This window comes from Antechinus flavipes, chromosome 3 (assembly GCF_016432865.1).
Source record: "Antechinus flavipes isolate AdamAnt ecotype Samford, QLD, Australia chromosome 3, AdamAnt_v2, whole genome shotgun sequence".
Classification (NCBI taxonomy): Eukaryota; Metazoa; Chordata; class Mammalia; order Dasyuromorphia; family Dasyuridae; genus Antechinus; species Antechinus flavipes.
This window is the reverse complement of record NC_067400.1, coordinates 89,105,005-89,129,787: the sequence shown is the minus strand read 5'-3', so window position 1 is coordinate 89,129,787 and position 24,783 is coordinate 89,105,005. Positions and strand designations below refer to the sequence as shown.

General features: G+C 36.0%; 2 protein-coding genes across 3 annotated transcripts in view; both read left to right on the top strand.

Annotated features, from left to right (window-relative positions):
• The window catches only part of DGKH (diacylglycerol kinase eta), a 220,383-nt gene extending 219,352 nt beyond the window's left edge, over nt 1-1,031 (top strand). Inside the window, exon 32 of the mRNA XM_051983870.1 lies at nt 284-1,031. The gene's annotated coding sequence lies outside the window, so the exon portion shown is untranslated. The remainder of the gene's footprint in view (nt 1-283) is intronic.
• A 14,730-nt stretch (nt 1,032-15,761) lies between these two features.
• Nucleotides 15,762-24,783, top strand: part of AKAP11 (A-kinase anchoring protein 11) — a 77,102-nt gene continuing 68,080 nt past the window's right edge. For both annotated transcript variants that reach the window (XM_051983868.1, XM_051983867.1), the window contains exon 1: nt 15,762-15,854. The gene's annotated coding sequence lies outside the window, so the exon portion shown is untranslated. The remainder of the gene's footprint in view (nt 15,855-24,783) is intronic.

Here is a 24,783-nt window from a genome sequence, read left to right as displayed (position 1 = left end):
GTTTTGGATAGTGGTTTGCATTTTTGATGTTGTTTTCCTAAAAAAAAAAAAAAGTCATGTATATCTATATGCTAAAGGAAAAAATTCCTATTGCAATTAAAAGCATTATTTGAACAAGCCTAATTTGGAATCTTTGCTAAATGTCACCTATTTGTGAGCTTCATATAACTTTTACAAATCAGTTTTTATCATGTAAACTATCTAACAACAACAAAAAAAAAACATGAAGCACACTGATTAGGCATGCCATCTTTACACAACACACATTTGTTTTCTCTTTCAGCAAAGATGATCACAAACTGAGTGGATTTCCTGTTGATAATCATCTTGACAGTATGAAATTAAAATGCAGTTCCTCCTGACCTTTACGCTGCAAAAACTAGTCTTTCGGTGGTATTTCTCTTCTTTTTCAATCTTTGTCATTTGTTTGTTTTTAAAGATTCACTTATTCTATTGTCAAACACCTATCAATTCACAACCAAAAGAGGCAAATTGGCTTCTATTTCACAATGGGCTCTGTTTGATACAGAAAAGAGTGAAACTGTATGTTTGGCAAATATGCCAATGAAATATATCTATTAGAACATGAGTCATTACTTTGACTTTATTTGCTTTTAATAATTGTAAGGAAATGTTGAGTTTTATTTGTTTACATACTGTTTACAATGGCACAGTTTTATTTTTAATATATATATATGTATACAACAATTGAGGTATTTATTGCATACTATTTTAAAGATGTTTTATGTGGTTTTCACCTTTGGAATATATTGTTACATTTCCTTGTACAGAGATTTTGGTGGCTTTGTTAATGTAGTTAGTAATTTTTATGACTACTAAGTAACCAGTTTTCGGTGCCTTTTATTGTTGGATGCATGATTATATATTTATTGTATGGAAGTCACTGAGATGTGTATTTTTGTACCCTGCTGGAAGCAATGGTTGATTTTGTTGTATATAATGATGGGAGATGTCTCTCCTAAAGGATCCTTACTTGAGATCTTTCTTCTCAAATAAACAGAATGCATTCAGTGGATGTGTCAAGCCTAAGTTCTTTCACAGTTATGGGGAAAGAGGAAGCTCTCAATTACAAGTTAGACTTGGAATTTTTCTGCTTTTTTTTTTTTTTTACAAGAACCATGACAACTCAAAAAAATGCACAAATGTTGAAAGCACATAATCTATAAGACTTTTAAATCTAAGTTTTGAAACCTTGATCTCACAAGCCAAATTTTAGTTGAATGTGGGATTGAAAATCTTTTCCATTTCATCTTTATTAACTTATTACATGCAATCTTAAATCAGCAAATATTTTAGGTGTTCTTTCTTCCATAAATGGAGACAAATATATGTTTACTTCTGTCAAGAAAAGCAACAAATATTTTAAAGTCTTTGGAGAACATTTTGAGTGCCAGAACCTCACAGAATTGAGGATTTTACCCAGTCCAACTTCCTCTATTCCATTTCCATTTTAAATGCTTTCTTCTGAAGGCAGTGGAAATCTGTTGATGATACAACTATCTCAATCTTTCATTAAGCACACACACATACATACACCATACACTTGATACGGCTCAGAGAGCAAATAACAAATTAAGGACTAGAAGCCTATGTCCATTAAAATATTAATGTTAAGTATCTCAATTCTGCTGGAAAAGACTGTCCAGCCAGAAGGCATAAATATATAAATGCTTCATTAGTCAATGATGGCTAACTATTTGAGGCTAGTTAATTGCTAGCTATTTTTTAGCCAATAAAAACCATAATATATATTCAAATTAGCTTAATTATGGTTTAACAAAGTATAAGTTTTTATCTAGAAATTAAATTGCTGAGGTATGTCACTCTTCCTCTGAACTTCAGTTCCCAAAGAAGGTTTCCAATTTCTTTAAAGAGATCAAAACCTCTTCTTAAAATTCTAGACGTAACAGCATTAATCACACACAAAAAAAGGCTCCACACATCTTCATTTTTCCTTTTCATAAGATACATAACCATATAAAAAATAAAATCATGCCCTGATGATAGAGAAGGAAGAAATCATGGAACCATGCTGATTGTGTCCACTACAGATTTATAATATATAGAAGGGCCTTCAGGCTTACTGATCTGTCAGGTAGCCAAATTGGACTTTTCATGAAACCCTGTCTGCCTGAAGATTTCAAAGTGTAGGAATATAATGATAGTTAAATTGAATAGAATAAAAATTAAAATCCAACGGACCTATCATTATTGAAGTAATTCTCTGGCACCTACACTGGAGAAATGACAATTTGGGGAAAAGGAAATGGGGTTCTAGGTACCAGAAAATAATTTCTGGCAAGTATTTATAGATTAACATAAGAAAAAGCCATCCAGTGGAAGAATTCCACCTTCACAAAAGTCCTTGCTATTGGTTTACAGACTCAAGTAAGAAAAGGCTGTATTGCTGCATGGAAACCCTAGCTAGGGTAAGACCTGTGGTTCCTTTTACAATACAACCTCTTTTCCATTGTTTTTTTTCTCTTCATAATACAACATACCTGCTGGAGGATTCCAAGGCTTTTCATTGTGTAACTGAAGCAGAGGGCACATTGAATAAATTGAACAATTAATTTACCTCATCCTTCTTTCTAACCTACCTGGACCTGTGGGAAGAATTGAGATGTTTTTTCACCGAGCACTCCTACCTCCTCTATGCATGTGCCTCTTATAAAAGACTTCTATAAGTTTACCAGAGCAGAACAACACATCAACTGGAAGAACTTGCTCAGCAATAAGGCTGCTGTTGAAGCATGAAAGCACCATCTTGAGGGAGAAGAAAACCCGACTTTTTGCACAATGACCTTGAGAACATAGAATACTTTGACTTTAAATAATGATAGTCCATTGGACTTTAATTTTTATTCTATTCAATTTAACTATCATTATATTCCTATACTTTGAAATCTTCAGGCAGATAGAGTTTCACGAAAAGTCCAATTTGGCTACCTGACAGATCTGTAAGCCTGAAGGCCCTTTTATATATTATAAATTTATAGCTCCAGATGAAATCTGGAGCTAATAGAACTAATCCATCAGTAATAATTATGGCACATTTAAGCTCAACTATGTGCCATCCAAGTGGACCATTTACCTGAAATACAGGGATATAGCATGTGAACTCCTGTTCCTACATTAATTCCTACACATATTTCCCAGAAAAGTTCAATAGATAATGCCCCATCTCAGCCATAGCATTGTAATACTAGGCCATAGAAGGCCTAATATAGATTAATTTATAACTCCTGATGGCCTATAACTTCAACATGTTTGTTTGGGTTACGGATTCAAGGGGTGAGGGAAAGAAACCATTCTGCCATTTAAAATCATAGAATATGAGGTTTGGAAATCATTTAGTACAATTCACTCTTGGGAAATCATTTAGTTCAATTCACTCTTTTTTTAGACAAATGAAGAAAATGAAGCTTACATGGGGTAAGATAACTTACCCAAAGTTACACAAGGAGTTAATAGAAGTGTCAGATCTTTTTGAATGCAAATACTGAGTTCTTTCCATCATGCGATGCATCTTCCAGACCTGTTGTGGGCTTTTCACTAATGATAGCCCATCAAACCATAGACTCTCACATATTGTAGGTCCTAAGAAAAAGAATTTAGATTTAGGAGATACTTCAGAAGTCATTTAATCCAGATCTTTCATTTTACAAAAACACAGAAGGAAACATTGGAGAAAATACTGCCTTAACAAAAGCCATACAGGTAGTAATAGAATTGGGATGCAAATAAAGATCCTCTGACTACAAATCACATTGTCTTTCTACCATTCTATGCTTCCTATGCTGTGTGAGATGGGGGGATGGCTATAAAGCAGGAAGTATTGGGCTGGTTACTTGTGTGAAACAACCTATCAGGAACTAATTCCTCATTCTTTCCCCTGTGGCATTTTATTACCCTTGTACCATGTGCAACTCCCCAGTTGTACCAGAGTGCAACCCTTCTAGACTTTGAGGCCCCTAGATTTAGTTCCTGACTTCCCATTTAAGCTTATATAGTAGTTATCTTTGAAGACTCTTGCTTTTTATGGCAATGACTTGCCTGGCCATTCCCCTTTTTCTTTGGGCTATTACTCTCTCTGGGTCCGTTCTTTATTAGGAATCTTCAGTTTAAACTTAATACCTCTTTTCTCTGTAAAATTAGCAGGGAACCTTTTAATTCTAATTATTTTTACCTGACCTCAATGAGCAATACCCTATTTAAGGCCCTGGATTCCTTTGGAAGTCATTTTGTAATTTTAAGGAGTCTACTTGAAACCTAAACCTCACTGATCCAGTACTTATATCAGATTTTATTAATTCAATTAATTAACAGACACTTAAGCAATAGAAAACACCAATATTATTATTTTTTACACTTCTGATTCTTTATATTATTTGTATTGTGATACTTTCTCTAAATATCTCTTTGCTTATTGAGTAATTGGTTTGGATAGTTAAATTTTGTATTTCTACTAAGTCGTTTTCTCTTTAATATTCATTTACTAAATAGATTTTGCTTTTAATTGACACATACATTTATTTCTATGTATTCCTTTGTATTCATTTTGGTGAGAAATTTGTCTTTTGACTTTTCAAGGTCCTATTCCTAATGTAGGCACTGCCTATTTTTCTAATATGTTCATTCTGGTTGCTGAAAGGAGCCAAAAGATCATTTGTATCAGGAACACTCATGAAATCAACTTGACAAGAAACATAGCCCTTTAATAAAAATTCTTGTGGTGAAACAGTCTGTTTTGAGTACCTAAGAGAAAAAAAAAGTTCTCTAAATCCTCTAACAGAAGACTGGTCTGAAAGAAGAATATTGATTGAATAAAAGATTGAATAAATATTGAGTTTTTTAAAAAGCTACAGTTATTTTGGTTATTTTGGCAGATCATTTACATGTTACTGTTTTTAGAGTTTTGAAGGATATAGCTGATAAGTTATAAATCAAATAACTAGAGAGTATGGGATGGTTATATAAGGATTATTAGAATCATACTGGAACAAATGAAATTCTTTTATAGTTTAACATCATAAACTAGAGTTAGGTCACTGTTTATAAAGTTCCAATTTGAAACTTAAGATCCCAGAGAGGCCAGATAAAGCTAGAAAATGGGGAATGCTAAGTACAAAATGTGTCAGAAGAATATAGAGACAGAAGACATGAAAGGCAAGGAGAAATATAATATAAAAGCTGATCTAAGCTGAGCTGACAGACTTTTCAGTTTCTCTGCTGAGAGCTGTGCTATTTGGAAGAGCAGTGTCTCTGCTGAGAGCTGATTGGCTAGTGAAAGGCTGAGTCAACCAAGATAGTTGACTAAAGCCCAAAAGCTCCTGCAATTGTTGGAAGCTCATTGTAAGAGCGTTGAATGTCCCTTGTTTGTGAAGAGTGTGGAGGCTTGTTGCTCTCTATTGTCATCTATGGCTTAAAAAGGGGGGTACCTTTCACAGATGATTGTGTTGAGCCTAAGAGAGGAACCCTTTCATGGGTGTCTGTGCTGCCCATATAGTTTAAGAAAAGGGAACGGAAAAGAAGTCACACTTTGAAGCTGTTTGTCTGGGAGCTATGCTGTTGTATTTTTTCCAAAATAGTATAACACTTTAATAGTGTTATAATAATAAAATGTTACCAAGGAAGGCTATGTGCTTAAAGAGCTTGGTACTATTTCATTAGCCTAAGATTAATAGCTTTGCTAGTAAAAGAATCCTATTGAGAAGAAGAGGAGCAGATAGCACAGTGGTTTTGACCAACAAGTATTATATGGTACAGACTAATCACAAAATAAAACAAGGACAATAAGATGCATCATCCAAAGCCTTAAATTTCCCAGGCACATGAGTGTATATATATATATATATATGTTAGATTTCTATAAGTTTGTGAATACTTTCTTTCATGTATACTATATGCATAGGAAAGTGTGACCCAAATTTATGAGTGAATATTATGTTTATTCCTACTTTTGCCTTCTAGTGAGTAAATGTTATATTTATTTTTTTTGTCTTATCATTTAGTAAATATTATACATTTGAATCAATGGTGTCAAAATGACTGATTTTATGTAACTGAAAAGCACACCAATGGGGGTTCAAGCGTTAAAATGGTGAGTAGTAAAAATAATCTCCCCTCCTAGGATAACTACAAGATTTTACATAGTAGTTGATTGGTAGTAGTTATGATCAGTCCATCCCAACTCAGAATCAACTCAGAATTGCCTCCCCCACCCCCAAATGTTAGATCAGGATTGGGATGAGAGAGAGAGAGAGAGAGAGAGAGAGAGAGAGAGAGAGAGAGAGAGAGAGAGAGAGAGAGAGGGCGCAAGGGGGAAAGAGAGAGAGAGAGGAGAAAGGGAAGGAGAAAGAGGGAGACAGAGGTGCAGAGCCACACCTGGGCTACACTAGCTTTATTTAATTGGATGTACTAAGGATAGAAAGAAAGAGAAGATGAAAAAGATCTGTCTTACATATCTGAAAATCCATATTCAAGTTGCCTATCTTTAGCTCCAAATGAAGAAAGGGATTTCCCAAGGAAAATCTATAGAGGTAAAATCTAATGGCAATTTTGCTGGTAGGAACTCCAAAAGGATAAAGACAAAGAGGAAGGAACATGAAATAATATTCATGAGAAATAAGAGGAATATTATTTTATTTTTTTAAGTAATAAAAGGAGAAAACAGAGAAATGGCTTGAAATAGGTATTTAAGATTCTTACTTTTAACCCTAAAATGAGTCATGGAAAAATATGTAAAAATTGCTACCGTAAATAGCAAGTCTCAAAAATATAGGGATGCTATTAATTGAAACTAAAAATTAATGTGAAACATCATATTAATTACATGTGATATTTTTGTTACTGAACAATTTTCTAGTAATATTATGTATTTCTGTTTCACTTTTTCATTTGTTTGTCTTGACATTCCTACTGAATTGCATAATGCTGTCTAACTATTTTTTATTTCCCCTAGAGTCAAAGATAGTGTCTTTCTTATCCATAATAGGCTCTCAATAGATGTGTCAGAAATGCATGCTTGACAACAGGGAAACACAGCAGGTGGAAAACTTAGCTAAAGCCATGCCCATTCTGCAAATGTTATCAGGAAGGCAGGCTGTAAAATGGAATGGTGACATGTGTCAGGGACTTGGAACACTGCAAGACTGAGAAGAGAGAACTAGTAAAAGGTGTTCCTTGACTCTGAAGATTTCCTTCCTGATCACTGCCTGGAGGTGGTTGCAGAGAAAGGTGAGATTGCAGTTCTATAGGGAATATATAGCTTGAAGGTTCATGAAAATTTGAATGTGATAAGCAGGAGAATGTGTTAGAAAAGGCAATAGGTTTGGGATCCTCAGGAATATATTTTGTGATTCACTGTGAGAAAAGAAGTACCTGAGAGTCAGTTTGAATCTGACACCTCGAGATTCAGTGATATTTTTTAAAGATACTCTGATTAGGGAAATAAGAAGAGTTTATAGAAGGTATTTCTCAGTATGAAGGATATTATGTGGGGTTCAGATTCAATTCAACAAGCATTTGTAGTCTAATATATGCAAAGTACTGTGCTAGTTTCTAGAAGATACATGGAGAAAATGAAAATCTCTTCTCAGCTGGCTAATAGAGTGCTATAGACATTTCACATATTGATAAATAAATATAAGATAATTTGAGAAAGGAGAAGGCACTAATAGCAAGAGTTAAGCTTTGAGATATATTTCTTCTTAATCTTTTCCTTTTAGAAAAATTAGCTTGTGTGAAGCAAAGGGGTTAAAAGAGTCTGGACTAAACAGTCATGGAACAACAAATGGAATGTTAAATTTAGGGAACAGCAAGTAGAACATGTAGGAATAGAAAGTGAAATAAAGACTGGACAAAGAAAGTGAAATAAAGTTGGATAACCTTAAATGTCAAACTATGTTATCTAAGAGCTAGACTTCTTAAACTGGGATTCAGGAATTTGTTTGCTTCCCCTCCCCAACTCCTGCAGTTATTCCAATACAATTAGTTTTCTTTGTAATTCTATATATATTATTTTATTAATTTAAAAACATTTTTTCTGATAAGAAGTCCATAGGCTTCATCAGCCTGCCAAAAAGATCTATGATATTAAAAGTTAAGAACCCTGTCCTAAAAGCAATAGGGAAATTCTAAAGATTCTTTAGCAGAGAAGTGACACGGAAAGCACTGTCCTTCCTTCACCCAATTCCCTACACATTATTTAATAGAATGATGTAGTGATTTTTCTTTGTAATTCAGACTACTCTGGCCCATAGCGCCTGAAGGCCAGATAGATGAGTATTCCACTTTTTCCCAATCGTTATTTTTAATTTGAATTTTTAAAAATTATTTTATATTTTTAACATTCTTTTCTTTTTAAATTTTGAGTTCCAGATTCTCTCCCTTTCACCCCCTCACTACCCACTGAGAATGCACACTATATATCAATTATACATGTGAAATCAAGCAAAACATATTTCCACATTAGGCATATTGTATAAACAAGCAAACAAATAAAAGCTAGAAAATTATATCTGCCTCAGGCTTGAGTAACCGGCAGTATTATTTTTCTGGTCTTCCTTGCTGGAATAGTATAGGTCATCATAGCTCAAACTCCTGGTTCTTTAAGGATCACTTCTAGCTCCTAAACTAAGGAAGGTAAATAATAGAGAATAGGAACAAACACCTCCAGGCCCATTTCTGTGAGTGGTATAAGAGAGGAAGCAGAGGAAAAAAAGCCTTTTTCTTCTCTTTGGTTCAATTCATGGTCCTTGCAGTGGGTGGAATGGGAAGACGATACAAACATCAAGGAAACAGGGGAAAAGTGTGGTGGAAAAAGAAAGTGAATGATCCCTTTTGGCTTGTTTTAAACGCATTATTACACCCTCTCCTGTGTGGTAGAGGATACAGCAGTTTCTGTGTTAGACAAACTGAATATGTTCTAAAGACCCTGCAAAGATGTCTCCATGTTAGGAAAATTAGGCATGCCCAATAAAGTCCAGATTACTCCATGTAGAAGAATTTTAGATCTTCTGTTTTGTTTATATTTTTGACACTTTGAGAATGTTGGAGTTCATTATCTACATCCATTCTTTCAAAATATTATTTTGGCAGGAAGGACTGGTGAAAGGAAAAACTGGAAGTAGGCAGCATTATTTCAATAGTTTAGGTATCAAATCATGTGGGCCTGAATTAACATGATGGATGTGAGAGCATAATAGAGGCAAAATTAACAGTAATTGGCACTAATCAGAACCTTGAAGGCATGTAACTCAGTATATGCTAAATTGTAGGTGGTTTTCAGATTCATTTTTCCCAAGACAGGAATACAACATTCCTCTGGCTCAGCAATCAACAAAAAATAGTTTCTTATTACACTGTTTCTTGGAGTTCTTCCATATTAGAATTTTTTGTAAAATATGATGAGAGAAAATGAATATTAAGAAAACTCTCATGTGCAGGACAGTTTGCTCACTTGATTGAAAGTTCAGAGCACAAGAACTAGAGCAAGTCCAGGACAATTTGTTCCAACTATTTGAATGTCATTTCATCATCATGAAATTATCTCACAGGACTTCCTGAAAAGTTATCACTGAAGATTTTTAAGTTCAATTTTATGTTCCTGATGACATAAGATTTTGTAGAATACTATCGGCAATGCTTTATCTTCATTTACAATTCCTCCTCAAAAAGCAATGACAATTACTACCTGCCTCTGTTAGATAATTTGTAATTTTTTAAATACTTGAATTCTTCATCAAGATGAATCAGGGTCCTGGAAGGACCCAGAGGACCACTATAATCACAGAGAGGAAGTGTAGAATAGCTTGGGACCAGAAAAGTCCCATATTAGTTCCCAGGTTTTTTCTTCATCCCATATTTGGTCACACAATTGGAAGCAAGTTTAGGAGGAAATGAGAATTATACCCTCCTAAGAAGCAATTCCTGGGAGGGAATGATGATCTTTTGAGAACCAGAATCAATGCAGACCTTAGTCTACCTTGGACAAGAAGTTTTTACTAAAGCAGTTTTAGGCTTAGCACCCAGTCCAGAGTTGACTAGAAGGACAAATGCCCCATAAGCTGCTCTGACTGTCAATTTTTAGCTAAATGTTAAATTTGTCACAATTCTTTACTCAGCAAATTTATTTATTTTCATGCTTTTGTATTGCTTCTTCATATAAATTCCCTAGCTCACATTCTTCAGAAAAATTCTAGCTTTCTCTAAGTTCAACTAGGAGGAAAAGGGATTTTTCCATAATCCAGGAGAGAAAGGATCCAGGGTAACTCTAGAAGATGGGTGTGATTAGTGACAATGGCCCAAACCTTCTCAAAAGTCCAAAAAGTTAGTACAACATAAGCAGATGAAGATTAGGAATCAAATATGGAAGGGACTGGGAACCATTATATATTTCAAATTATTTCCATCTGGGATTTCTTGTTCTTTGCATTATCATGCATTATTATATAACTGTTATAAGTACTCCCTTTTGGCATGAAGGGTCTGATTATGCTTTGGGGCCTTTTCACTTGTCTGGCAAAACCTGGGAACTAATATACCTGATTGTTATATTTCATTTCCTTATGACTGCCTTATTGGCATTTTTGATCAAATGACTCAAAATGTAAAAATTCTATTTACATAGTAATAAATACAAAAAATCTGTTCCCTTAGCACATCTGATCCCTTAGCAAATCAAATGTTCTCTTCTTAGTTGAGCTACCTCTGTCCTTCACCTTATGGACCAAAACCATCTCCATGACTCAATATATTGACTAAGATGGCACTCTAATGAGGGACAAATTCAAGGGTTGTTATTTCCAATTGCTCATCACTAAAATCCCTCCCTTACTAACCTACTATTACATTTATCTTTTTCTCATTGCTGTTGAAGCTTTTCATCCATCATTATTTCAAACGCTCTATTCCTTTCAGGTATATACTACTCACTTTTAGTTCTGACAGGAATCTCCATGTCCCTTTCTGGCTATCTTCTCATCATCACCCTGAATGGATACATTCTCTTCCTCCTTATTAAGTTTTCAAATGACATAAAACATGTAGCTATAGCTAATTTGTAAGATGAGAATCAGGGAAACTAGATAGTAACAAGCAATAATATTATAATAAGTATAAGAAGATGAAATTTAATGGAGGTAAATGTAGAACCTTATGCTTGGCTTTAAAAAAATCAACTTTACAATTATAAGGATGTGTTAGATGTTTTTAGACAGCACTTCATCTATGTTTTAATGGACTACTAACTCAATATGATTGATGTGATATGTGATATATAATTATATGTGTAACTATGTATAATATATAGTTAACACAATAAATTAAGTTGCCTTGGGAGCCACCAGGTCCAGGATTAGGGAGATAACAATCCTGCTTTACTGTTTTCTGATTTGCTGCTATATAGAGCATTGCCTTTAATTTTAGAAATCAGAATTTAGGAAGATCATTGATAACTTTGGAGAGTATCCATGGGAAAGTACCCAGGATAGTGAAGGCCTTTAAAATCATGCTATGAAAGGACATTTGAAGGAGATGGGAATATTGAGCCAGTTTAGGCAGTAATTGTTTCTTAGGTATTTGAAGAATTATCATATGGCAGAAGGATTTGACTTCTTCCAAGGCTGCAGAGGACAATGGAATCGCAAAGAATAGAATAAAGAATTCTAAAGAATAAAGGGTTGTCTTGAGAAGGAATGTGATAGACCTCCCTCATTAGAGTATTTCAAGGAAAGGCTGGATAACCACTTGGTGATTTTGTAAAGTAGATTTTTACTCAGGTACCAGCTGATTTCTGAGTTCCCTACAGCTCTAAGATTCTGGGACATCATTATCACAATAATAGGAGTGAAAGCACTATTAAAAGTGGGGCCCAAGTTTTATTAATCTTAAAACTACCAAACCAAATTACTATTTTTTTCAAAAGGACATTTTATTAAATTGTTTTGAATATTATAATACATACAAAAATTTACCTGGTTAGCATTATTAAGGTTTTGTAGCTTATTAAAATAATTTTATTTTAATGTTTATTTCCCCAAAAGTACATTTTTGCTCTTTTTTTTTTTTTTGAGGGTGTGATTTTGGTATTTCCCAATGAAGAGAACTTCCTCTACAAATGTAGATCACCAACATGACTGCAGTACTGAGAGGTTAATTGATTTGCCCAAGGTCAAACAGCTAATGTGTGTCAGAAATAAGACTCAAACCCAAGACTAGCTTTCTATCCACTATGCCATGTTATATTTCTGTCAGTCTCACATTTGTTTTCCATTCATTTGCTTTAAAAATTTAAAAAGGTGTCATAGCCAGTTTCTTATACAGACCATAAAGTTTTTCCTCAGCCTCTTAATTATTCCTAGCCCTGCTAGGAATATATGAATCATTCTTTGACTTACTAACTGCGTAATCTGATGAGGAAGGTGATAGGCCACACAACAGGTGGCAGCCTTTCCGTTTCCACAACTCTGAGAGGAACAAGCTTTCCTAGAAAAGAATTCCTGGTATTTACTCTAATCTTTTCAAAGATCCTCAGCTGTTGTGTTCAATTTCATTTGGCATCTTCCCTTGGCTCTGAATGACTCTTTCCCTTTCGCTTCCTCTCTCTGTAAACTCACACACACACACCACTGTGTGTTTGCCTCCTATTCAAGCTATTATGGGGTCCCCAGAAGAAGGAGTAACCTTAAGAATAAGCAGAACAGATTCTATGCATATATGATTTGAAAGACAGAGCAGATCTCCTGATGGATGGATAGATAGATACAAAATAGAGAGCTGGTAGATAGATAATAGAAATACATAAATAGAAAACAGATAAGTGTCTAGTTAGTAGATTGATAAATACTAGATAGAAAAATAGATTAATAATAAATTGATATATAGATAGATGATAGGGGGCCATAGACAGATTGTTTGATAGAGAGGAGGGAGACAGATTTGTAGATAGCTAACTACAGATAGCTAGTAGATGGCTAGATAAATACATCGATAGATAGGTGTTTTCTTTACTCCCTTTTCCTTGTATCAAGAGTTCTACCACTTTGTTTCATCCCCTTAAGGTCTTGAAGGATATGGGGTTTTCAAAAAATCTCTCATTAAAGTTCAAACAACTATTCATCAGCTATATCTTTAGAGAGGGAATTAAGACACAGAATAACACTGTGCTGAAGAACTATGAGGAACAAAGCCTGAGGTTAATTTCTCTTTTTTACAATATCATATGGGATCTACCTTGATCATAAGCAAATAACAGTGGCTCAAGTTAGGATTTTAACAATGGTAACTCACTCCCCCTTCTCTTCCTTCCCTTCCTTTTCTGGGTTCTTTGATCACTTAAAAAGATAAACCACAAGATAGTGATGACCAACTTTTCTACCACTCCTGATCTGAACAAAGGAAAATGAAACCAGACAGTTTTCACGAGTCTCTTCTTTTCCTGCTTTCAAGCCTTCATACAAGTCTTTATTTTTTCTTTACTCTGATAGGTGTTATTGCTTTCTCCAGCTCCTAAAAAATTATTTTGTATACCTTTCCCATTTACTTATCTGTGGACATGCTGTTTCTCCTTAGTGAATGTAAGTTCTTTGAACAAAGAGGCATTTTTTTCTATTTGTATCATTGGCACTAAGCACATAGTGGAGATTTAATTTATACTTGTTAAATTGAATTGAAGCAGTAAAATTTTAGGGTAAAAATAAAGGACCAAAAAACCTAAGTCTTCCTTCACAAGTTTCATGGATTTATTTGCAAACTACAAGACAATGTGGTTAAGTAGAAAAGACAAGGTGACTGGGAGTTAAAGGAACTGGATTGAAATTCTATGTAAGCCACTGAATAGTTATGTAATCTTTTAATCTAGTTTCTTAAACTTTTTTTTTTGGGGGGGGTCATTTCCTTCTTTGTGGGGGTGAAAAGGCTGAACTAGAAGTTAGGAGTTATTTACTTGAAGTCCAGGAACATGGTTTTAAAAAGCTTTGGCAATTATTTAAATATAATTGGTTTTCTTTTTAATCTGGTGTTCTTATTATTAAAATATTATCCTGAGAAGTGGTTTACTAGATTGCTGTAGGGATTGAGGCAGCAAAAAAAAAAAAAAAAAAAAAAGGTTCAGAATTCCTGGACTCGATGATCATTTTAGGAAGGACATTGATAAAATGGAGAGTGTTTTGAGGTAATAACCCAGGATGATAATCTGATTATAACGAGGCAATCAGAATGATAAAGCGTTTTAAACACATGAGAGATGAGGATCATTTGAAGGAAATGGGTATGAAAGAAGATGTGGAGAGACTTGACAGTTGTCAACTATCTTTAAATATCTGAAAGACTGTCATGTGGAAAGATTAGTTACACTTGCCCCAGAATCAGGACTCATAAGTAGAAACTGCTTCATATTTTTTTTTTTAAATGCATTTGGAGTCAGTAGAGATCCAAAATCTGTCTATGTCAAGTGACTGAGTTGCTATGGGCAAGTTGCATACTCAGTTTTCTTATATGAAAAATGAGAGGATTAATACCCTTTCTCCCCAAATTTATTTTCTACATGTTCTGAACATACCCAAACATGAACGTCTTTATTTGACCTCCCCACAGAATATAAGTTTCTTGAAGACAAAGTCTGCTTCATTTTTTTCATATGTATCTACAGCACTTGGAACAAATAGAAATTTAATAAATGCTTACTGATCACTTGATCTTCTTCCTTCCAGTCTGACGGATCTTTCAATCTCCTGTGCAGGATCGTTTATCTATGATTTAGCGCTTTTATGGGAGTCTACTCTACCCCTAAGGCTCTTGCTCTAAGCCACCATTAACCCACCATTTTTGTTAGCTCCCAGAAACTTAATGGCCACTTGTATATGGATGGTTCCACATCTACCCAGTCAACCCTCATCTCTTTCTTCAGCCCCAGTCCTGAATCTGCTTGAATATCTCTACATGGATGTCTCATGGGCGTCTCAAATTTAATTTGTTCAAAATGGAACCCCTCCCCCCCCTCCCCTGCCAAACCCATCTTCCTTCCTAACACCCTAGTTTTTATCAAGGGTGGCCCTTAAGAAACCTTTCCTTATTGGGGCCGTTGTCAGGACTATCCCTAACCCCACCTCTCTTTGTGTTTTATCTTGTATTTTCTGCATTCGCTTTTCATGTCGTATGGAATCTCCCTTTGTTTAGTGCCTGACACATAGAAGATTCTTTAAAAACAACGTGCAGTGAATTGAATTGAGGGCAGTCTAGGACCCTACCTGTCCTGGAATAGAACTTAATAAAACTTAATTATTATTTGATTTAAGAAAGGAACTCTCAGGAAGGCCTGAGTCTGGATTTAGCATCCAGAGAGGAGATTGCACAGTCACCACAAACACCCAGCAGGCCTTGCAAAAAGCATAATGCAGCTGAAAAGGATAAAGCCAGCCTATGGTTTAAAGCCCCTGCAGCTGAGAGAGCCCTCAGGCCAATGGGAAGACAGCATTAGCGTCACGTGACGCTCCAGCAAGGCTGGAGGCCGCCTGACATTTTTCTTCTTTTTTCAAAGAATTTTCTTTAGCCCCGCCTCCTTATGCGCCATCTCGCGAGAGCTGCCCTTCTCCCTCTCGCGAGGGTTGATTGAGCTACTGCTTTGGGGCGGGGCAGAAGGCACGGTAGGCGGAGCCGAGCGCTAGAGCTGCTACGGCGGAAACCGGTGCGCGGCTCGGGGGCGGGCCGCGGGGGCGGGGAGGGAGGGGGAGGGAAAAAAGGTGGGCGGGTGGGGGCGCTTCGCGGGATCCGTTGGTCGTCGTCAAGACCGGTGACATGTCTGGGAGCAGTAGGGCTGTCGCATCCCCGAGGTGAGCTCAGAGCTGGCCCTTTAGCTTTAGGTGCAATGGCAGGGCGGGGCAGGGGAGGGTAGGTAAGGGATGAGGGAGGGGGAGGGGCGGGGAGGATGGAGAGGGCATCTCGTTGCCCCCTTCCCATCCCCCTCCCAGCTTTGGACTCGAGTCCAGCCCCTCTCCCTTCACGCTTCCAGAGTCTGTCCCGCAGTTCCTTAGAACGTCTGCGGCAGTAGCCGCCGCCGCCTTTTGCTGACCGTCTCCTCGGGCTGTCTGCCGCAGGAGGGAGGGGGGTAAGAGCTGCAGAAGGGCGAGGGCGGGGGCGGGGGCGGACGCTACTCTGGGAGGAAGGGGTTCTAGGGGGGAAATCCAGACACAGCTGGAGGAAGTCCCCCTCCCCCACTCGCCCCGCACACCCCACCCGGGGGCCGAGCGCTGCTCCCCCTCGTCTGCAATCCACCCCCTGGAACCGGGTGAGAGCCCTGCTGGGCAGCAGAAACAGCTTCTGCGGGTGCCGCCGCAGAGCATGGGTACCTTTCCGTATTTTCCCCAATGAGCATCCCTTCCGCGGCCGAGCCCGGCGCTGAGGCAGAGGGGGCTGGGCTCGTGACGCCGCTGCAAGGGACCCTGCTCGTGTCCTCCTCCAGGTAGCTGTCAGTGGCATATCTGTACATTGCTCCCACTAACCACAAAGCACACTCCTTTACCTGGTTTTACCTGTCGATCATTCTTACTCATTTGTATAAATGCCAACTTCTCTAATATTACAGGAAACCTTGCCGTTGAAGCTATTTTATTATATTTAACTACATGGACCCCCAAGGCAATTGTAATGTTTTCCTTTGTAGAGTGAAGGGAAGAGGCTTTTTGTTGTTGTTGTTTTTTCCTTTAGGTTTTTAAGCTTATATATATGAGCCCAAGTATATAGGTACAGTGGAAAGAAAATTGGCTTTGGAGCCAAAAGACCTTGGTTCAAATTCTGCCTCTGACATTTGTTTGTATGGCCTTGAATAAATCACATAATTCCACTGAGTCTCAGTTTCTCTTCTCTAGAATAAATGGGGTTTGACTAGATATTTATTTAGGCTCCTTCTAGTTGTCATTTTTTATGGGTCTAATATAATCCTATAAACATTACTTCATAAGGAGGGAGGCTATGTCGTGGGGGAAAAAGTTGGATCTGAAATCAGTGAAATGAGAAATCTTATACCTGCTTTCAAGTTGTATGATCAGAGACAAGTCACTTCCTGAATTTTGATTTTGTGTGAAATTTACCTTCTCAAGATTATTACTAATATCAAATGAAATTATAGAGGATGATATGTAAAGGTAATTTGTTTCTATTGATAATTTACCTTCTTGAGCTCATTAAAATAAGTAGCAATAGTGGAAGGAAATCTGGGAAGTATTATCTGATCAGTTGAAGCTGCTCTATAGTCCTTGTGTTTAGAAAACCCAAATTCTATTTTCAGCTTTGCCATATGTTTAGTCTTGGGCAAATTTCCTAACAGTTTTATCTAGTTAGCTTCTTTAACTATGCAGTAATAATCCAGTCTACTTTGTTAAGATTATTGTGTTGTTACTGATTTTGATATGTTTTGAAAGTGTTCCATAAAAAAACAAAAAAGTTGAAATGAAATTGAAATCATTTTTATGCTAAATTTTAAAGAGTTTAATATAGTTTAAGACCACAATTCAAATGCCAAATGAGAAGCCATTTTTTTTTGTCATTGATATCTAATAATACCTGTTTTCCTTTTATCATGGGGCTGTTGTGAGAATCAAATAAGATGTTTTTGAAGTATGTTCAAAGGCTATATAATTATCAGGTCATCATTATTATTAATCCATTGGTTTTTAATTTTTTTTTGAACTGGATACTCAGACATCTTTTATCAATAATCATTTATTAAGTGCTTACTGTGTGCTAGACACTGTACTAAGTTCTGTGGATACAAAAAGAGGCAACAGAGTTTACAATCTAATGGGGAAGACAGCATACAAATAAATGTACACTACACACACCATGTACAGGATAAATAGGAATTAACAAAGGAAAGACACTAGAATTAGGATAGGGAATAAAAGATGAGATTTTATTTATTTTATGACTTAAATCAAGCCAATAGGAACAAGTAGGTAGAACAAAGAAGGCAGAGAATTCCAGACATGGAGGAAAGCCGGAGAAAATTTCCAGAGCACCCTATCATCCCATTCACCTAGGTTCTAGGATGATAAATGTCATTCTTAACTCTTCAGTTTCTCCCCTTTCCCTATCACTTCATCCAATCATTTGCCAAGTGTTGTTTTTTCTACCATTATAACACATCTTTTAACATTAAAACATCCCCTTCCTATTCTTCTCCCTCCTCTCTCCCCCTGCAGGTTTTCATCACTTCATACCAGGACTATTGAAATAGCCTGTTAAAAATTGGTGTCTGCCTCTTCTCTCCTTACTTTAGTCCATCCTTCACTCTCAACTGTCAGATTGATCTGTAAGCACAGGTCTGACCATGTCACTTCCCTCTATTCAGGAAAATCTAGTGACTCTCATATACTCTAGGAGCAAATGATAAAATCCTCTGTTTGTCTTTTAAGTTTAAACTTCTCCCCCTGTACTCCAGTGACACTGGCCTCCTTTCTATTCCTCAGATATGAGACATGATCTCCAGCATCCAAGTATTTCAGTGGTTGGCCTGCTTCTCTGGAACTCTCTTTGCCTCTGATTCCCTGGCTTTAATTCTCAACTAAAATTTCATCTTTATAAGAAGCCTCTGTGGGTCCTTTTAAATTTTACTGCCATCTCTGAGATGTTTATCCTCATATATTTTGGTTGTTTGTATATAGTTGTTTTTCAGTCTCCTACATTAGATTGTGACCTCCTTGAGATCAGGGATTGTCTTTAACCTTTTTTTTTTTTTTTTTTTTTTTTTTGGTATCCCCAGTGATTAATGGTGACTAGCATATAGTAGGCACTTAATAAATGGTTGTGGTCTTGCCATGAAATCTTTGGTGATTTGTTAAAGCATCTATAGATCCCGTCTCAGAATAATTATTTTTAATTAATAAAATAAATACCTGAAATAACAACATGCCTATTTTATGAAATTCATTTATCAGAATACTATATTAAATTAAGTTTATGCATCCCAAATGAAGAACTTCTGTTTTAAGCCACTAAAGCAATTTACTAAGTGTGTGATTTTGGGCAAGTTATTTAGCCTGCCAAGGTTTCATTTTCTGAATCTGTAAAAATCCCTTCTGATTCCTTATCTTTTCTCTTCATTTTCTTTTGTGCCATTTGGGACTTCTTTTCTATCTTTGGCATACTTCACTTAGTCTTTGACTTTGTTCTTTTACATACCTTCCATCTTATTGTATTCATGGAAACTTGTGTCCTTAGAGGCCTGTATTCTGACCACCTCCTTCAAAACTGGATATATATGTCATGCCCCTGACACATTGGGCAAGGAGTAGTAACCTTAATTCTTGTTCCTTTCTGTCTCTTCTGGATTCCCTTTTGCTGTCATTGATATTCCTTTAAGGTTCACTCCATTCATCTTTGTCATACTACATGTATTTGTTGTCATCATCCACAAGCCTCTAGTGCATTTCTTCCTTCTTTTTCAAAGCAATTTCCTGGTTCAGTCTCCTCTTTAACTCAACTTTTGTTCTCTTTCTTGATGATTTGATTGTGTGTATATGTTTCTAAGTGTGTGTATGTGTATGTGTGTGTAGTATGTATATATGTATGTGTATACAAACACACACACACATGCGCACACACGATGTCCTCAGATAACCTGTCTTCCCAAATCTTTAGCCTTGTTTGAATTGCCTCATGTCAACTATAAGCAAAAATGGTCATACTTTTGATTTCATCATCAACTGCAACTCTCCTTGATTAGAATTGTAAAATGATTCTCTTTGATCCCAACCTATATTTCTGTCTTTCCCGTTATTTTACTTTATTTTTCTTAAATATATTCTTTATCTTTTATTGTCATCCCCATTTATTCTGTTCTTCCTTTTCTGGTCTGCTTCCAGCTTGACCTTATTTTCTTCTTTGAGCAGTTTTGAACTTATGATTACTTACTTTAGCCTATATATTATATGTATTGTTCCCTATCCAGTCTTATGCTATGTTGTCCTGTTGGTGCTTTTGCCTCAATAAAAAATCCCAGTTGTAGTTTAACCTCACCATTTACCATTTTTATTCCTGCTTATAATCCTCTTCTAGTCTCTCTTTATATTACTGCTTTTCCTTTGAATTATTTGCAATTTATTCTGTTATCTTGTTTGTACATAGTTTGCCTCTATGCTGTGCTCTCCCATTAGATTGTGTACTTCTTGAGTACAGGGACTTTTTTTTTTTTTTGCCACTTTTTGTATCCTCAACCCTGTAGTACAGTACCTGATACACAATAGATACTTGTTGCTTTTTGACTACTGTTAGAGAAAGTTATACAACCCTGATGACTGTGCCAACTAATATTTTTTTGTTACTTAATTTTAATAGTGCTATAAGCTAATCTTTTTACTTTTCCTTAGTTGATTTTATAAATCTTTACATATTGCCATTCTAAGTTTTTTCTTTTTATCCTCAAATCTACAGACTTCACTCTTCTCTCTTTTGTTTCTCTCTCTCTCTCTGCCTTCTACTTTAAGAAAAATACATCCATCTTTTCCTCTTTTTTTTCTTACTATCCTTTCTATCATCTCACATTCTTTATTTGTTCCACTGCCTTCCTTTTACTTATGTCCTTGATTTCATCTTTTTTTAGAAAATAGTCCATTTATTCATCTTCTCCTTTTTATCTAAAAATCTTTCTTTTCCATTGACTGCTTTCTAATTATTCCAGTCTCTAAAGAACATTCATTTGACCTTTACTCACCTCATTCTTTAGTTCTCTATCTCTTTTTCCTTTCATAGGCAAACTCATGGGAGGAAAAGTTCCCCATATTGTAGTATGGCTTTTGATGCTATCAATCAAGTGAAACTTGAACAGAATCACTTTTTTTATTCCCTGGCCATCTTCTTGATCAAAGATGGTCAGGAACCAAAATGACACCTTGGGGGACTTAACTTTTACCTCTGGAACTCCCATACTGGTTTCTCCCCTCCCATACTGATTGGGGAGTGCCTCGCATGATCCACTATGTCTGCATAATACTTGATATCTTTTCCCAAATCACTCCCTACAGTTATGAATGTATTCATCTCCTTTCCTGCCTCTTTCTAGTTCTAGAACTCCAATCAAATTAGTTGCTACTAGTAAAGGTATGCTGGTCTGCTCTCTCTAGTAACCATTCTTTAATCTTTCATAAACAAAATATCCTTCTTTGGTCACTTCTTCTCTACCTTACAGAAGTCATTTCACTTTTCTAGACTTCACTTTACTCATCTATAAAATGAGGAATTTTAACTTGATCACCTACCTCTATGGCCCCTTTTAGCTTTATTATCCTATGATCCTAATCTATTGTTTTCCCTCTTAAGATGCAAGCTTATTAAAGGTAAGGACCATCTCCTTTTTAAAATATTTATTGTAATAGTTTAGCACAGTTATTGACACATAATAAATACTTAAATACTTTTTCATTCATCCACACAGCTCTGTGTCGGATATCTCCACCCCAAACTTAGTCTGTCCAAAATGAAATTTCTTTTCCTCTACAATCCTTTTTGTATTTCAAACTTCCCTGTTTTTGTTGAGGGCATCAGAATCATTTGAATAAGAATAATTTCTTCATGCCTAGATTATTATTTCACTAATCAACTGTGTAAACCCTACCTTTCCAGAGTTATTTTAACATTATGCCCTTTTATCCATTCTGTTCCATTCACTCCCAACTTGTTCTCAGGAGTTGTTGCATTTGCTGCCTTTGGAGAGACACCTTCCATTTCTGAGAATCCTTCATTTTCTTCAAGGCTTTGATCAGGTGCAATCTTCTTTGTGAACTTTTGCTGTTGAACCTCCTACTTGCTCTTCTCAAATTCTCTTGAATTTGCTTATTTAATCATAAGAAACTTAGGATTTGGAACTGGAAGAGCTTTTTAAAGAAATGAGATTTTTATTGTTTAAGGAAAGCAGAGTACTGGGAGAATTAATATTTGATATGATGAAGTTACAAAAGGAAGAGAAAGGAGGAAAACTGTATTGTTGATTAACCAGAAATATTGGGTGTCTCATTGGGACAGGGCTAAAAAAAGCAAGAGTTTACAAAACAAATTTATACAGCTTTGCAATGTTTATATTTTTGTCAAACAATTGTTGATCTATAACTTCCTGTTTAATGCTTTGCTTGATTGTCATAATCAGGAATGCCACTTAGCCAATTATAAACCAGGCACTGTGCTAAGTGCCGGGGAATTAAGGCGTGGAGACAGGAGATGTCTGTAAAGAACAGCAAGAAGAGCAGTTTGTCTAGATCATGAAGTATGGGTTCAGAAGTGATATCAGAGAAGCTGGAAAGTTTGGTTGGGACCAGATTATAATGGACTTTGAAAACTAAACAGAGAAATTCATAGTTTTTCCCTGTAGTCAGTAGGAAATACTGAGGTAAAGAGAGTTACTGGTCTTTAAGGGAAATTACTTTGATGGCAAGTGTGTAGAATGAATTGGAATGTGGAGAGACTTAAGGCAGGGAAATTAGGACACCTTTATAATGACCTAGTTGATTGTTGTCCAAGTGTCATCATTATGTTAAGGTCAAGGTATATTGTGTCTAATTTATAGTTGATCAGAACAGTATGAGCTTGGAAGGCTCTACCACAGGTTGGACACAAATAGTCTACATGAACATTCATAGTAAAAAATGTCTCTAAATTGGTGCATTTCATGTTTCTTTTAAGCTATTGCAATTCTGTGTTGCTCATAGAGCATAGATCCTTCTTTGATACAGGCATGCTATGCTGGGTGGTCTTTTGCCAGTGTCTCCCATGTCACACAAGGCAGTTCCAGAATTCTTCAGAGAGAACTTGAGAATGTCCTTTCAATTCTTCTGATCTCTAAATGAATGCTTACCTTGAGTGAATTCTCTGTAAAATAGTTCTTTAGGCATTTGAACAATGTGGACAACCTATCAGAATTGTAATCTCTGCAATAGAGTTTGAATGGGATAATTCAGCTTGAGAAAAGACCTCTTAGTGTCTAGTACCTTATCTTGCCAGTAGTTCAAATAGAAATGATTAAATTTTCTGGCATGGTACTGGTATATGGTGAAGATTTCACAGACATAGAATGAAGTCAGTATAATGGCTTTTGTAGACCTAGGTGTAAGAGGTAAAAATGACTGGAAATTGTTAACTATGTGAGTGAAAAGAAAGGAAGCCTGGTTGGGAGAGAGGATGTAATTAAGATAGAGTAACCAATTGGATATTTAGGGAAGGGAGAAGTGCTGAAATTAGGATAGAAACTTGGGAAACTGAAAGAATGTTAGTGCCTTCAACAGAAATGGAAAATGTGGATTAAAAGGGATAGTTTAGGAGGAATGAGTTCAGTTTTGGATATGGCTAAGTTTGATTTCTCGAAGACATCTAGTTTGAAATGTCCAGTGGGCAGTTGGTGATGTGAGACTGAAGTTCAGGAGAGACATTTATGGAACTGTGAGTCATTTACAAAGAGATGATAGATAAACTCATGGGAACTGATACCATGAGAAAAGTTATAGAGGGAGAAGAAAAGAGGACCTAACCTTTGGGAGTCTGAAATAAGTAAAGGAGACTAAGAAAATTATCTTTTAATAAACCTTAAATTTAATGATTTTGACTTATGCATGAGAGATGCTTCAGAGGACGTGCTTTAAGACAACATTTTACTCTACTGAATTAAATGCCTTAAAAAAAATTAAAAATCTTTTGACCTAATAGTCTTTTTTTATTTTATTTTACAGATTTTTGACAGAACATATGCATGGGTAATTTTTCAACATTGATCCTTGCAATCACTTCTGCTCCAACTTGTCCCTTCCTTCCCTCCACCCCCTCCCCTAGATGGCAGGCAGTCTCATACATGTTAAACATGTTAAAGTATATCTAAAATACATATATGTGTACATATTTATACAGTTCTCTTGGTGCACAAGAAAAATGGGTTTAGAAAGGTAAAAATAACCTGGGAAGAAAAACAAAAATGCAAGGAATCTACACTCATTTCCCAGTATTCTTTCACTGGTTCTATTTATCACTGATCTGAATTGGATCCTCTCATTGCTGAAGATAACATTACTCTTCCATCAGAGTTGATCATCATATAGCGTTGTTGTTAAAGTGTATAATGATCTCCTGGTTCTGCTGATTTCACTCAGCATCAGTTCATGTAAGTTTCTCTAGGCCTTTCTGAAGTCATCCTGTTGGTCATTTCTTATAGAACAATAATTTTCCATAACATACATATATGATAATTTACTCAGCCATTGTCCAATTGATGGACATTCATTCAATTTCCAGTTTCTAGCCACTTCGAAAGGGCTGCCACAAACATTTTGCACAGACAGATCCCTTTCCCTTCCTTAATATCTCTTTGGGATATAAGCCCAGTATCTGGGCTGGATCAAAGGGTAAGTACAGTTTGATAACTTTTTGAGCATAGTTCCAAATTGTTCTCCAGAATGGTTGGATCCGTTCACAACTCCACCAATAATGAATGCATGTGTCCCAGTTTTCCCGCATCCCTTCCAACAATTGTCATTGTCTTTTCCTGTCTTTTTAGCCAATCTGACAGATGTGTAGTGTTATCTCAGAGTTGTCTTAATTTGCATTTCTCTGATAAATAATGATTTGGAACACTTTCATATGAGTAGAAATAGTTTCAATTTCATCATCTGAAAATTATCTGTTCATATCCTTTGACTATTTATCAATTGGAGAATGGCTTGATTTCTTACAAATTAGAGTCAATTCTCTATATATTTTGGAAATGAGGCCTTTATCAGAACCTTTAAT